General features: G+C 45.4%; 1 protein-coding gene and 1 pseudogene across 1 annotated transcript in view; both read right to left on the bottom strand.

Moving 5' to 3' along the window:
• CAPN8 (calpain 8) overlaps positions 1-15,252 on the bottom strand; it is a 73,555-nt gene that overhangs the window by 46,716 nt on the left and 11,587 nt on the right. The window lies entirely within an intron of this gene.
• Positions 5,034-5,983, bottom strand: LOC107970298 (small nuclear ribonucleoprotein E-like; annotated as a pseudogene).

Below are 15,252 nucleotides of genomic sequence, written 5' to 3'. Positions count from 1 at the left end.
CACTCGTTCTCTGCACCTTCTTTGAACCTACAAATGTACCTCAGCCTAATGGATCTTGCACATCTGGAAGTTGCCCACAATAAATCCTGCTAATGTAGAATTAAAGTAGGTTAATCTGGCCAGGTGAGGTGGCTCACTCCTGTAATCCCAACACTTTGGGAGGCCAAGGTGGGTGGATCACCTGAGGTCAGGAGTTTGAGACCAGCCTGGCCAACATGGTGGAACCCTGTCTCTATTAAAAATACAAAAATTAGCTGGACGTGGTGGCCCACACCTGTAATCTCAGCTACTCGGGAGGCTGAGGCAGGAGAATTGCTTGAACCTGGGAGGCAGAGGTTGCAGTGAGCCGAGATAGTGCCCCTGCACTCCAACCTGGTTCACAGAGCAAGATTCCATCTCAAAAAATAAAAAAATAAAATAAAATAAAGTAGATTAACAAGATGGCTTTTGGACAGGGTAAGTTCCTAGAAAATGCAGATGAGAAAAAAATGTACTATAGGCTCAGCCCTTCACCCTCCAAGAGTTGAAATCACATAAGCCACACCCTCATCAGTGTATTGCACAAGGAGAGTGCCTTCTGTTACAATCATTTTAATTGGGAAGCCATCAGGCTGGGGAAGCTACACCACTGTAAGTTTTTACCTAAGCAAGCCAAAGCCCAATGCAAACAGTAAAATGAAACTTTACTGTAAAGTAAAGTAGAGACTTTACAGATCAGAAACCACAAACTAACCTCTAAAACCAGTCTTTCCACTGTAATCAATCAAATGTGTTGTATTTGTCTTACTTCCATATTCAGCCTCTAAAAGCCCATGCTGCTGCAGTGGAGCTCTCTGAACCTCTTCTGGTTTTGAGGGCTGCCCAAATCATGAATCCTTCTTTGCTTAAATAAACTTTGTCACATTTATTTTGTCTAAAGTTTTTCCTTTAACATTTCCTGTATTTGAATCTGCCTGTGCTTTGCACAAGACAAAGTGGCTATTTAATGCCCATTTGCCAGACAAGTAAAGCTGAGGCCCTGAGTTCAAGTGACCCCCCCAAGGCCAGGCAGTGTCAGAGCCAGGACTAGTTCTAGCAAGATGATGAGTTTTCTGCCTTCCTAAATCTTGCAGTGCCATGTGGAAGCTGAAGTAAATACATTCACATCATTTGAAATACATGCCTTAGATCTCTGTACAAAGGTAGCAAGAAATTTCAGGAAGAGTCCCTCCTCTTGTCAACCTACACATAGCTTCTCATCAGCCCCTTTTCATCCTCACTTTCCAATTGCCACAAACCACCCTCTCTCCCCACCCCTTGCTAGCATTTTGTTCACCCTCTGACCTACCTCATAAGATAGCATCTCCTTACATTGCAATAACATAAAACAGCCTGACTTCTTAGAGTTCTTATAAAGATAAAAATGAGATAAGATACGCAAGGTGCCTAGCTTAGTGCCTGCCACACAGAAAGCCCTCAATAAACCTCCTTATTATTCACTGTTATCCCCCAACATACAATTAACCCAAACACCAGGGAACACAAACAAGTGAATCAACAAATGTTTATTGAGCGTCTACTGCCTATAGGAAAACAAAAACTGAAATGATACCAGGAAGTTGCTGGTGTCCTTCCCTATCCACCCCTCTGTTTGGTATAGGACTCAGGACTGCTATCTCACTCCCACCACCTGCCTTTCTTGTCCAGGTTTCCCATCTCAGGCATCAGAACCACTAGTTTGTCAGTTGCTGAAGCCCAGAAGCCATTCTGATTCCTTTTCCTCACTCCATTCATATCGAATTGCTTCCCAAGTGCTTTTGATTTTATTCCTAAATAGCTCTCAAATCCCATCCTCCTCCCTAACATTGCTGCCATCGCCTCCACTCCCAGTAAGACTATAAAGTACCCTCTTTCTCCAAATAGTCATCATCCAGGAGCAGTAATTCGGAGGTTGCAAAAAGAAGCAAAATTGTCATAATGTGAAAATATTCATGAGTTTTCACCCAACCATCCCTCCCCACCTAACACTAGAAACACTAAAACTACCAACCATGCCAACCTCACATGTAGATACAATGCAAGGTGGTTGCAAAGTAACACTGAACATTTTGCTCAATTTGCTGGATTTCATGAAGTTGATGAAAGTAATACTGGAGATCTGCTTCAGTACCACTGACCAAGAAGTTGGCAGAGCTAAAGCATTTGCAGCTGAGGAAGGAAAACTGCTGAGGTTCAAGGCAGGACCGGTCCTTGAAAAGGGAATGGTTTGAGCGTCAAAGTATTGAAGGAGGGCCTTGGAGAAACTAATGAACTCTTTGAAAGTTTTCATGATTCTTCCTCAAAACTCAAGCAGGAAGCAAAAAGTGTTGCATCCTGCTGTCTTGTCATCTTTTCAGCATGAGTTCTCCCTCAAAAAGTCAACAACTGATTCATTCCTTGTTCAAAGAGCTAGCGCAAAACTGCAATTATTACATAAGCATCACGAAATACAAAGTCACATGAAAACTTTTTCATAATTTTTTATATTATCTTTCAAAGTAAGATACTAATCAAGCCTTTTTTTAAAAAAAAACTGTTTACTAAGAAATGTGGACCTCCATTTTACTTTCAGTGGTCTCTTTCCAATACCAGTTATCTGCAAATAATGAGGGTTTCCTATCTTGCAATTGTCTCTTCCTGGTGTCTGCACTCTCCACACTGCAGCAAATCTGGCTATAAACAGCCCTGCTTTAAAATCTTACATGATTCCCCATTGCCCTTAGGAATAAAGTCCAGAATTCTTCACACAGTGCCAGAGCCCTGCGTGATCTGGCCACTGCCTCCCTCTCCACTCTCAGCCTTTGCACTAACTGTTCCATGTTTGCACCAGTCCTACCACTACTTTGCAAGTCCCCACCCCAGTGCTATGCACTTCCTAGCCGAAGGACCTTTATTCATCTCCTTCCTGCAGCCTGGAACCCTCTTCCCCGCCTTCTTTCCCAGGAGAGGAAGGAGTGCCTATTTGTTCTCCGCTGTTTCCTGGCATGAAGAAGACATTTGATAAATATTTAAATGAGTAAATAGGCTATGAAAGTTCTTCCTGATTCTGACAAATGAGTATGTCAGATAAGCCACATGTTCCCTCACTCCTGTAAGCATCCACAACCAACGGTACTTCAGTCCACCACCATTCAACACCGTGGGCCCACCTCCTACTGTACTTGTAAATTAAGAACCTGGCACACCTTACTAGAACATCATCCTCCTTTTAGAGTGGATGATGGCAAGCCACCAGTGTTCTAGAAGCAAGACTATAGAGAACATCAATCCTGGGTATGACAGATACCCAGAAAACTCAAAAGGCCCCAGGTACTGTGTTCTCAGCAGACGGTGGGGTATTGGGGTCACCCAAGAAAGAAAGTCACTAAGAGTTTCAAAGATTAGCCCCAAGTCTGGTATTTTTCTGAAACAAAGAGTTTCGAAGATTAGCCCCAAGCACTGGTGTTTTTCTGAACAATGGTAACGTGACTCATTTATGGCAACTAGAATTTTTATAGCCTCAAAATAACACTGTGGAGTCATGCTACATATAATAAGGCACACTAATCCACTTCTGCTGCCCCCCATAGGTTTCCCAGCACCTCCACTCCTGGTTCCCATGATGACCCAGAAGGGGCCTCTCAGACCTGATAGCAGCGTGGGGGCAGCTCCTCAGGGAGGGGCAGCTATCACACATCACTACATTTGGCCGAGGACTGTTCTGGGCCAGGGGAGTCTTCGGCTTCCAGGAGCTACAGAGCACCCCAGAGAGTTAATGTACTTCAAAACAGAGGAAAGAACAGGAAAGGCTGGCGGGCCATCTTTGAATCAGAAGCCATTTTTGCCTTACCTTCTAAGTTTTCAGTGGAGAGGAAAAGGAAAAAGAAAAAGAAAAAAAAAAGCAAGCAAACTCTTCACAGCTGAAGAAACTTGTTCAGATTATTTCAGAGTTCCTCCTAGTTGCTTCTGAAGCCCACCAGGCCAATTCTCATCCATCTCGTTTCTGTGATTGTGGAAGGAATAAGACTCAATGGCGTGAAACAGCTTCAGGACTTTCTGCCTCACCTCCAGCTTTAAATCAGACCTTTAATGCTACTTAGAGGGAAACATTTTTCTTAGTAAATTATAAAAGTGGAATTGATTGACCAGAGGGAGAAAAACCCACTGAGTAAATATATTTGAGGCTTATGTAAACACATCTCAGAGCGTGTTTCAAGGGAAAGCGGCTTGCTTACTGAGTTTAATTATAATGCTCTTTGGTTTCAAAAATAAGACAAAAATGCTAGAAGCCAGGTGTAACGGGGAAAGAAATGAAAAGATGAGCACTGAGATGCAATTGTTAGCTCCAGCCATGGCTGAAATACACGGGGTGAGATACAAAAATGGCACATCACCGTTATTGCTAGGGACAGCCCTGACACACTGTCAAGTGTCCCCTCCGAAAATGATCCTAAATGGCCCGGCAGTTCCAACTCCGGGCTAGGTATCCTGAGGTTTCCAAATATACATAGACCTTTAAAGTGCATCAGATATTAAACAGAGGATAATGGCATCTCCTAGCAAGATGAGGGTGGTCTTCCAGGCTCAAATATACTGACGTGAGGTGAACTGAACTCAAATGTTAAAATGCCAAGGAACCCAGTGGGGTGTTGTGAGCAGAAAACGAGGTACTTTGAGGCTGGGAAAATATCCTGAGTACAATGCCCAAGAGCAAAAATATGTGAAAAGAGATAGAAAGGAAGCAAAACTCTTAAAGGGAGTAGTAGAGGGGACACTGGCCAGGCTGGTGGGCAGGGTAACTACAGAAAAAGCCTTTCAATCAGAAGCCACTGACTGCACAGAAGCCTGGAGCACATCTACAGAAGCACAGAGTTTCTCCAAACAGTTTGTCCAAAGTGAGGACAGCTAGCAGTAGCTCAACGCACATCACAGGTGAAAGCCGACTGGAATGCAGAAAGTCCCCAGGGTCCAAACCATAATTCAGGCCCGGTGGGGGCTTGATGTAGACTGAAGACGGTAAACCCGTCCTAACCTGCTTGCAGATCTAGTCTGTCCAGCGCATACAGTACTGGCCAGCGTAGTGATTTCTAGATTTCTAGAAAATCTAGACTTCTGATTTCCTTTTTAAAAAAAATTTTTTAATACAAACAATCCCACAGTACTTATTGTCATCTTGTAATAACATAAGGGTAATCAAAACAATATGAATAAATGTTCATATTGGACAAAGGACACCTAAAAACAAACTATATCCTTCTCAACAATTTCTCACTTCATTGATCATTTCTAGTTGGAGACACTATGTACCCGAGTAATATTATCTCCTTTTAGCATGATCCAACCCAGTTGTTTTAACTCTGTTTTAGAATAAATCTCTTCTGCATCAACTAACACAAGGTTCATACACTCATCAAAACCAATGATACAGCCTTCTATCCACATATTCTCTGCTTATAGAGCCATACCTGAATCTGGGATCTATTTTGTAAGAATCTGAAGATGAGGCTGATGGGCTCCATCATAGCCTTCTGCACTTTCTGGCTCTGACCACGGTACACCATGATGGAAATTCCTAGATTTCTGGTTTCTTATAAAAACTGCAAAATCTGGCCAAAATTTCTCTCTCTACTTATTCTACAAATATTTACTGAGCATTCATTCTGTGCCAAGTATTCCAGGCCCTAAGGATACAACAGTGGGGAAAAAGAAAATCTTTGATGTTATGGCGTATACATGCTAGTGAGAAAGACAAACAATAAATAAACACATCTGACAGGTGGTGGTAAATCCTGTAAAGAAACAAGGGCAGGGTGAGGGGAGTGAGAGTTTCTAGGGGAGCGCTAGGAAACGCAAGGCAGTCTGGGAAGGTCTCCCGGCTCCTGCATGGCAACGTCCGGCTCAAGCTAGGTGATGGCTTCCTCTTCACACAGGGCAGGCTCTCTGGTTTGCCACAGTCCCCGCTACTCTCTCTTGTTACCTCCTCCTGGCCTACTTTGCTCATTTATGTGGCCTCTGTAGGCATCAGAGTTGTGGCCCCCAGAGTTAATCCTTCCCTAGATCCCTCTGTATTAGTCAGGGTTCTCTAGAGGGACAGGACTAATAGGATAGATGTATATGTGAAAGGGAGTTTATTAAGGAGTATTGACTCACACCGTCACAAGGTGAAATTCCACAATAAGCCGTCGGCAAGCTGAGGAGCAAGGAAGCCAGTCCGAGTCCCAAAACCCCAAAAGCAGGGAAGCCAACAGTGCAGTCTTCAGTCTGTGGCCGAAGGCCCGAGAGCCCCTGGCAAACCACTGGTGTAAGTCCAAGAGTCCAAAAGCTGAAGAACTTGGTGTCTGATGTTCAAGGGCAGGAAGCATCCAGCGCAGGACAAAGATGAAGGCCGGAAGACTCAGCAAGTCTAGTCCTTCCATATTCCTCAGCCTGCTTTTATCCTGGCCACGCTGGCAGCTGATTAGATGCTGCCCACCCAGATTGAGGGTGGGTCTGCCTCTCCCAGCCCACTAACTCAAATGTTAATCTCCTTTGGCAACACCCACACAGACATACCCAGGAACAGTACTTTGTATCCTTCAATCCAATCAAGTTGACACTCAATATTAACCATCATGCCCTCCAACTCTGGATACCCAGGATCCAGCAGAGAAAGGAGACACTGCTCCCAAGCAGACACGCAAAACAAGTCAGAGCAAATGGGATTTGAGGAAATATGAGCCTAAGCCAAGTCTGAAGGGGGTGGGGGGACAACTCCAGGCACTTCCCTGTTAAATGATGGAGAAACAGTTTTTGAGTCCTGAACACGTGTACAGAAGGGGCTCCAGATGCAACTGGGGAAGGATCCCCAGATCTCTCTCCCACTATAGGGCACAAGGCTGGGGGTCCCAGGTGGCAGAGCATCAGGGACCAAGGTTGAGCAAGAATGCAGACCAAAGTAGCCAGGTACTGGGTCATGAAGCCTGGGAACACATCCCAGGGCTGCTCAGCTACCCTATGGGACCCCTGAGGGAGGCACAAAGAGGCCTCCTGGAGCAGAAGGGAGAGGGTAAACCGAAGTGCAAAGTAAAGGGAGAGGGTAAACCAAAGCACTCCACTTTCAAGGAGCAGGTTTGGGGCAAGGTATGGAGTGGCCTCATTCCATTCCCTAAGCCAGCAAGAAATGCCACCTGTAACTTTATGAGGTGACTGTGGGGGTACAGGGAGCACTGTGGGGAAAATAGACTGCACTCTGTACAGGGAAGATCCAATCCACTTCTGCCAGCTGGTGAGGGATTGCCCAGCCGGAAGTCAGCAAGAACAGCTGAGACAACAAGAGGGAGGTGACACAGCAACAACAGGGCCAAGAGAAAGCACTAGAGAGAGAACAGTGTCTGCAAAGGACTTGTTAGATGGGACTTGTTTCCATTCCTCAGGTTCATGGCCTCTTAGAAGAAGGGCGTCACCTGTCCTTTCTCCCATGAGCAGGTGGTGTGGACTTGCTTCCAGAAGGACCAGCCTTTTCTGGGAGCATCCTGCTCTATTCCTTGGATGGTGGGAGCCAAACTACTGAAGAACTGAGGATGTACGTCTCCCAGCCAGTCCCAGATGCTGCTGCCAGGGCTTCAGTAAATGCCCAGAGCTGCCCTGAATGTGACAGAGGCCTTAACACAGCCTGTAACCTCACCCTTCCTGCTTCTGCGCCAGCCTGCCTCCACCTTTTTCTCTTCAACCACATCCCCAAGAGAGCACGCATAGGCTCCCTTGAGCCTTGGGGACTGGGACATTGCATTACTGATGCTTGATCAAATGCATTGTCTTCAGATCTCTTTTAGTTATGCCCTTTAAGAACCATCCACATGTGCTGGAACTAATGGCTGAGGCGGGACAGCAGGGTACCCCTCGTAAGTCAGAGAGAGCTGAAGAAGCCCAAGACTCATGGCCAGTCTGTGATAGAGAAATTGTCTTTAGGCCCTGGGATGATGTCTGCAAAACTGAAGCCACAGGCAGAGAGCGGAGCTGGTAGGTGTGAAGTCAAGTCCTAACACTGGGGTCTGTGAAAGGTGTTGAAATAATTATCCCCTAGAATGCACAACAGATTCATTTTAACAAGCAACACTCTGAGTAGGAATCAGCAACACTCTAGGACTTGATCTTCAGACCCAAACCTCAGGCAGCTCAGCCAAGCTGGAGCTCAGAGAGCACCCCCTGGCCTGGGACCACCTGCCACCTCTCATAAGGTTCAGGGGGTGTCTTCCTGGGGACTCAGGCTCACTGGCAATTTTGCACTTTTCTTACAAAGTGAGGAATAGTCAGGTCACCTCTGAGTAGGTGACACTGGAGAACACTGACAAAATTCTCTTCTGGCAAAAAGAAGTCTCCCCTGGTGGAAGGAGTCCAGCATTCCTGTAAGGCAGGATTCTTAACCTTTCCTGTGCATTGTGAAAGAAAACTAGAATCTTGGGACCCCAAACTCATTATGCTAAAGGAAAAGTTAAGCTTGGGAATTGAGTTGCCCAAAAACTACCTTTCTTTTGTTCCCAGATAGTTGTAATTTCACAGGCTTGCTTTATCCTATGTAAAATGCAGATTTACTAAGCACAAGAAAAGTGCATAAATGATTTTTCCTCTACCCACTTCTTTTCACATGTAAAATGTAGATTCACTGAGCACTGATCAGAGCCTCACAGGAATGTAACCACTTGCCTTATTGCTTACCCTCTCCTTTCTTTCTTCCCTCCTGCTTGCTCTTCCTCTTTAAATATTGAAGTTCCTAAAACCCTCTTTGGAAAAAGAACAGGTCACAGATTCCACTGTGACTTGTGTTTCTTTTTCCCAGATGTGTCCTCAACCTTAGCAAAATAAAACCTCGAATTGATCGACACCTGCTGCAGTCATATTTTTGGTTTACAGGAAGGACCCCTTTGGCAAATGCTTCAGACAAAAAATAGGGCCATAAAAAAACAATTATACTGAAAGTTATCAAAATATGTTTTTTAAAAATTATAATAATGCTGTGCTTTTCTATTAATGTCATGAACAAAAGATTTGGAGAGGGGCCTGATAGACAACATAATTATGAAATGGCAGTGAGCAGACGTGGGGTTTTGGATATTTGCAGCAACTGTCATGTGATATGAAAATCACCCCTGATTTCCATGACTGTACTTCATCTCCTGCAGTCATACAGAAAGGAGCTAAGTTAGTGAGGGTTCATGGAACTCTCCACGCAAAGCAGAATTCTTTCGTGCTCCTGAAATAATGCGCAATATGCAAATCCTCCTGTAATCCACGGCCTCAAACTCTCATTAAAGTGGAAGGGGTTGTCCTGGGGACCCTTTGTTCAGAGTAGAAAGGAGAGTGGTGTTAGTGGAACAAAACCAGAGGGCGATGAGCACCAGGACCCAAGATTGAGGGAAACGATGCCCCGATGCGCCGCGGAGTAGAGGAGCCACCACGGGTAGCAAAGTGAACTTCCCCCGAATCACGGTTAAGCCCCCTGGGCCACATGGCGTTGTCATCTGCAGTTTTTCCCACCTCGGAGGCCTGACCCTGTGCTCTCCATAATCAATGAGTAGATTTGGCCCTTTATGTTCCCTGAGGCTTCCCTGACTGCTCATTAAAAGTATCTGCTCAGTCCTAGTGAATTGATTTACTTTGCCACAGTCCTCGAAGGATGCTACAGATCAAAAGGTGTCCAGGAAAGTGATCTTAAAGATGCTGACACTACTCCCAGTTACTGACTAGCAGTGTGCATGCCAGGCCCCTGTTCCAGGAGCCCAGGCCTCGCTCCATGGGGGAGCGTGGACTCACAGAGGAAAATCAATGTGCAGGATGCAGAAGAGAAGGCAACTGGATTTAGGTTGTTGCTGTTGGTTCCTTGTTTGCCTTTAGAGACATATGAAAAGGTCCAGTTATTCTCTTTACAAAACAGAAATACAGAATACAAAACTCAATAAATGCAACAAAAATGAAAAAGACATCCATTTCATAGAGGTGAAGAGAAAAATCAGGTCAATAGAGAAAAGGGGGTTAGAAGAGAAAAGCACACACAGGCACAAACACACGGAGTAAAAGACAGAGTGAAAAATAGATGGGGAAGGCAGGAGACAGAGAAAGAAACCCCAGCACTTATCAAACCCTTAAGGCAAAGCTCATCTCACTCATGAATCCTGCTCCCAATGGAAAATAAGCCACCCACTAGATTCAAAGTTTGGATAAACCTAGTAGCATGTGTTATTCAAAAAGCACTCTAATTTCTTTCTACATTCTGGAAGTCTCTGGTCCTCATTTAGGAAAGAAGAAAGTATCTTGCTCCCCATTCCTGAAAGCAGCAAGCATCAAATTTCATTTTTCAGAGACCAAGGTTTACTTTTATACAGTAGCATCACTCATGTGGCCTCTGGGACTATTTACACATAGAGACGATTCAAGTCCTGTTGCATTTTCACAACCATAGGCACAAATGATACCACAACTTAGTGTTTCCTGCCTGTGGATGCACTCAGGTAAGAACTGGATGGAGCTTGCATGGCAGGTAGAGTTAGCAGTTACTGCTGAGCCTGTGAGAAACAGGCTTACTCTGAGAGTCCTGCTGGGGTCCCCAGGATGCAGTGAGCACTGTGTTCCTTTTTCCACAGCCACCAGCAGGGGCTGGGGACAGTCTCCTTCATGACCTGCTCCCAGGACATCCTTCCACTGTCAAGGATCAGTCAGCACCTCCAACCCCCTTAATGTACCCACCCAGCAGTGTCAGCAAGCTGGGGACAGACATGCAGACAAGCTGGTTTGCATGAAATTCTGAAATCTTTTGAAAATAGAGACACATAGGCAACCTCAGGATGGAATTTTTATTCTAAATGCCTGATCCATCTTAATTGCCAAAAGTGATACTGGTAAAGGAAAATGAAAAATGCAAAAAGGCTTGGATTTAGGCTATCTGTGTTTTCAAATGATTTAATAATGATGATAGGCAGGGATTTACACCAACAGATCAAAAGTGCAACAGACATTTATGGAGCCCTGCTAGATACCAGGCACCGTGGATATATTGATGTGTAAGGCAGTCTCATGGAGCACACAGTCAGGACTCCCAGAGTTATTACCATCCCCCTCCACCCACGGTAGCCCCCACTTCCTAGAGGACAAGGAACCAAGTGTCAACTCTCTATCCATCACAACCACCTGACCAGCTGGCTTTGATTATATCCCCACTTTACAGCTGTGAAAACTGAGGTGGAGAGGCCAGAGGTGCACCAAGAAGACTACCCGTGCATGCTGAATTAGGCACTGCTAGTGGTAGATCAAGAGAGAGAGAGGAGGGGCCCTTGGCAAAGGCATTTCTAGGAGCATTGCAGAGTGATAGATTTAGGAGAGGGGGAAAGATGCCAGGGTCATGGGGCTCAGAGGGCAGAGGTGGCCTTGGAGAGGGAGAGTGCAGGCTGGGCCAGACCTGGGATCCCCCTCCATTTACATGTTGGTGTGTACCTGCCTTATTCTTTCTGCCCAGAGCCATGGCCATGCCCCCTTCTTTTGGATAGTTCTCCCTGTGGTTTTAGAGGAGGTTTCCAGTCACAAGAGGCTCCCAGCAGCTAGAGTGGGGCCCTGACCCAGGCTGGGCCCACGGCTCTGGCTGCAGTAACTGGCTCAAGGAGTGGGAGAAGACCCAAACCATAACATCACAGTCCTTTTCTGGGATCTGTAAAACCAAAGCTGGTTTACAATTATACTGAGGGAAAGTCTGGAATCATTAGTGGTCCTGTTTCCTGCCAGATGGATCCTGTCTGCCATGGAAGAGAATGAAGCCAACCTGTAGATACCAACAGAGAAGAGAGATGGGCAGAGAGTGTGCCAGGAACATTTAGATCCCTGGAACCAGGCTCCGAGGCCAACAATGCCGTTCCCCTTCCATGATCTAGTTGGATGAGCCAATAAATTATCCTTTTCCTTAAGCTATTAATAGTTGGGTTGGACTTTGAAAGCCAGTGACCAAAGGAGTTCTGGTTGATATATGGGTATGACTTACTATAAGGGGGTGCACAAAGCCAGAAATGGGTGCTATATTCATTGGACAAAGTCTATTTCAGTGGCCACAGAGACCTCAAGATGCTCTGAGACGTGCATAGGCCAAAATGCAAAGGAGAGAGACTGTGCTGGAACAAGCAGTGGAGGGACTGGCTGGGTCCCTGAAGTTTCCTGAGTGATGTGCACCCTTGAGCATCCACTGGAAAAAGCACACACAGACATGACCCACAGGGGACCGCACATTATAACTTATTCCATCACCACATGGGGCGACCCTGAGACTCCTTCCACTCCAGTAGGACACTGAGTGTGGGTGGCCCTTGCTAGACCTGGTGAGAACAGGCTCCACTGAGAAGACGGAGCAAGGAAAGGCTGGGATTGCCAGGAACAGCAACTTTGAAGAACTCTCCTTCTCAGTGTGCCAGGAGGCCTGAGCGTTGTGGGAGGGCTTTCGTTTGAGGGCTGTTTCAACAAAGGATTTACTCGTTTAATTACTTAAATGGAGGTAAAATCATACTGTCCTCCTTCAGGGACTGAGCTGCCCAAAGAAAAGTCATATTCTAGAGGAAAAATTACTTGAAACAATTGGATCCTTGGCATTCAGCTTCCTCAATCTTTATTTTCCTAAAATATGTCTTCAAGAAAAGCCAGCTCCTGGGCTCTAAGTAAGCATAAGCTCTGATGGTAGCCAAGAGACTCATACATTTAGGATGAAAATCTGGCTTAGCAAGGACAGTAGGGAGGAAGGGACAACACACAGCCCACCCTGACAGAAGCAGCCAGACTTTGGACCTGCTGGCAAATAGCCTAACACACCCAATATGAAGTGCGAACAAGGAGATCCACTGCCATGTGTTTTATACGAGTGCAAGAGAAAATAACTCAAATGTCCATCCTTTGGAGGCAGGATAAATCCGACAGAGTGTAACACTTGGAATGGTTCACAGAGAACGACGTTCTTTATAGACTGTTATGGAAAGATCTCCCAAATACTTTATTAAGTGAAATAACACCAAATAATGGCAAGGTGCCAAACAGTGTTGCTAGTGTGCTGCCTTCAATACCAGAAGGGATATTTAGAATATGTACTTAGATTTGCTTGAATTTGCACAAAGAAACACGGAGGGAATTTTTCGCATGGCTGCAAGGCAGTGAGCAATGGAGTCAGTGGAGTCAACTGGAGACAGTGGGAAACAGACTTCACCGGGTGCCTTTCAGTTGCTTTAATTTTTATACTGTGTGTATTCAAAATAATGATGAAATAATCACACAGAACTCTATGAAAAAGACATCATTTTCATTATACAAATCAACTGTTTTAAAAAAATCCCAGCCTGGACGACATGGCAAAACCCTGTCTCTACAAAAAACTACAGAAAAATTAGCCGGGTGTGGTGGTGCATGCCTGCTGTCCCAGCTGCTCAGGAGGTTGAGGTGGGAGGATCACTTGAGCCCAGGAGAAGGAGGTTGCAGTGAGCCGATATCGGGCCACCGCACTCCAGCCTGGGAGACAGAGCCAGGCCCTGTCTCAAATATATATATATATATAAACATCTTTTTTAGAAACCCTTAGAGCAGATGACACAGATGACAATCTGTGTTGTACTCTGAAAAGCCAACAGAACATTTAACAAACATTAATCCATATCAGGCCCCAATTCAACAAGTGCTGTGTGCTGCTCCCTTGTTCTTTGGGACTACACACGGTATGTCGAGTGGGGAATCTCTCCTCTTAATCTCTCACAATTCACCCACTGTTCAGGACCAGCCCTGACTCAGATCCCTCAGGCCACAGAGGCTGTTGCAACTCAGCCCCTGGCTCCCCACCCTGACGCTCTGGGTTATATAGCCTTGGCGCTGTGAATCTCCTCTTCTACTGGCAAAGGCTCAGTCTGCACCTGGCTCCTTTCAGGAGATTGGACTCCCCAGCCCCTTTCCGCTCTGTTCATTAAAAACCACCACTGCAGCGGCTGGGCTCCCCGGGGCAGCCACCACAGAGGCTGCTGCGTTTGTTCTGATGTGAGCTGGATTCGGAGAGCTGATTGGGTTCATTTCCTGTGCTTCCAGCCTCCGTCTCCATTGGCAGCACGCACTCACCATGGTAACGCTCAGGCCGCTTTTTGGAAACCCTCACTTCTCCTTGCTTAAAACTATTCAAAGAAAAATCCATCCAAGCCCGTCAAGGAAAAGGTACTTATTAAATACGTTTCCCAAAGTTAAAACATCTCCAACAAGGAGCTGTCTGAGGCGCCTTCGAAGTTGTGTGTCCCTGAGACGCATGCATAATTAGGTTAAACATGGAGCTGGAAGTAAAAAGGCACCACACTTACCCAGAACAAGAAAAGGTCAGAACGCTACCCCTCTGTGAGCCCTCACACAAAAGCTCGGGAAATGGAGGCTGTGGTTTTCAGGCAACGGGGCACGCGCTTGGGTGCGGCACCCCGAATCGTTCCCGCTGCTTGATCGTCACGCTCTGTGAGCTCTTTCTAAGGTACATTTGCTATATTCATTAAAGGAGAGAACATTGGAAGCGTTTAAAATAAAATGCCTTGTGATTTTCAAAATCATGAACATTTCCAGCAGGCTGAAGAGAAAGGGCTTTCTTGGTTGCAATAAGAAAGAATGAGAAAAAGAGAAAACCTCCTGAAAAAAAAGTGGCGGGGGGTGGTGATGGGGGTCCATGTGATGCTGAGGTTTCTGTTTATTTTGCTGATTTTCAGTAAGCAGGATTTGTTTCTTTTTCACCTTCACTTCCGGTTCTGTATTTTGCAGCTGTCACTGGATGGTGGTTTGGAAGCCCCTCAAATTCAATTCAGAGCCATGTTGTCCATAAAATGTAAGGATTGTCCAATTCAACGCAGAAACTCCCATCTGTGAAGACTTGGTATCGGGAGGGCTTATGAGATCAATAAAGCTCATCTGCCACCAAGGAGAGCCTCAGTTTCTGACAATGGAAGCTAGAACTTACAAAACTAAATGAAATTATTTCTTAAACTCAACTGCCCCTAATTTAAAAGGAATATGATAAGTTCAGAAATGAAGGTTTTTGATTACAGGATCCCAGGCCTATGAAAGAATGTCTGGCTACAAAAATAAGATTCCTGTTTTCTTACTAATTATAAAAGCACTTATTATGACAGCCCATAATTACTTAGATATGGCCATTCCAAAGGACAAATTATGTCTACTTAAAGGTAACTACAACAAAAACACAGTATAGCACAGATATCTACTCTCCGCCTGTAATCCTGGCTC

This window comes from Pan troglodytes, chromosome 1 (assembly GCF_028858775.2).
Source record: "Pan troglodytes isolate AG18354 chromosome 1, NHGRI_mPanTro3-v2.0_pri, whole genome shotgun sequence".
In the NCBI taxonomy this organism is placed as follows: domain Eukaryota; kingdom Metazoa; phylum Chordata; class Mammalia; order Primates; family Hominidae; genus Pan; species Pan troglodytes.
The sequence above is the reverse complement of the archived record's forward strand: the minus strand, read 5'-3'. Positions and strand labels throughout refer to the sequence as shown.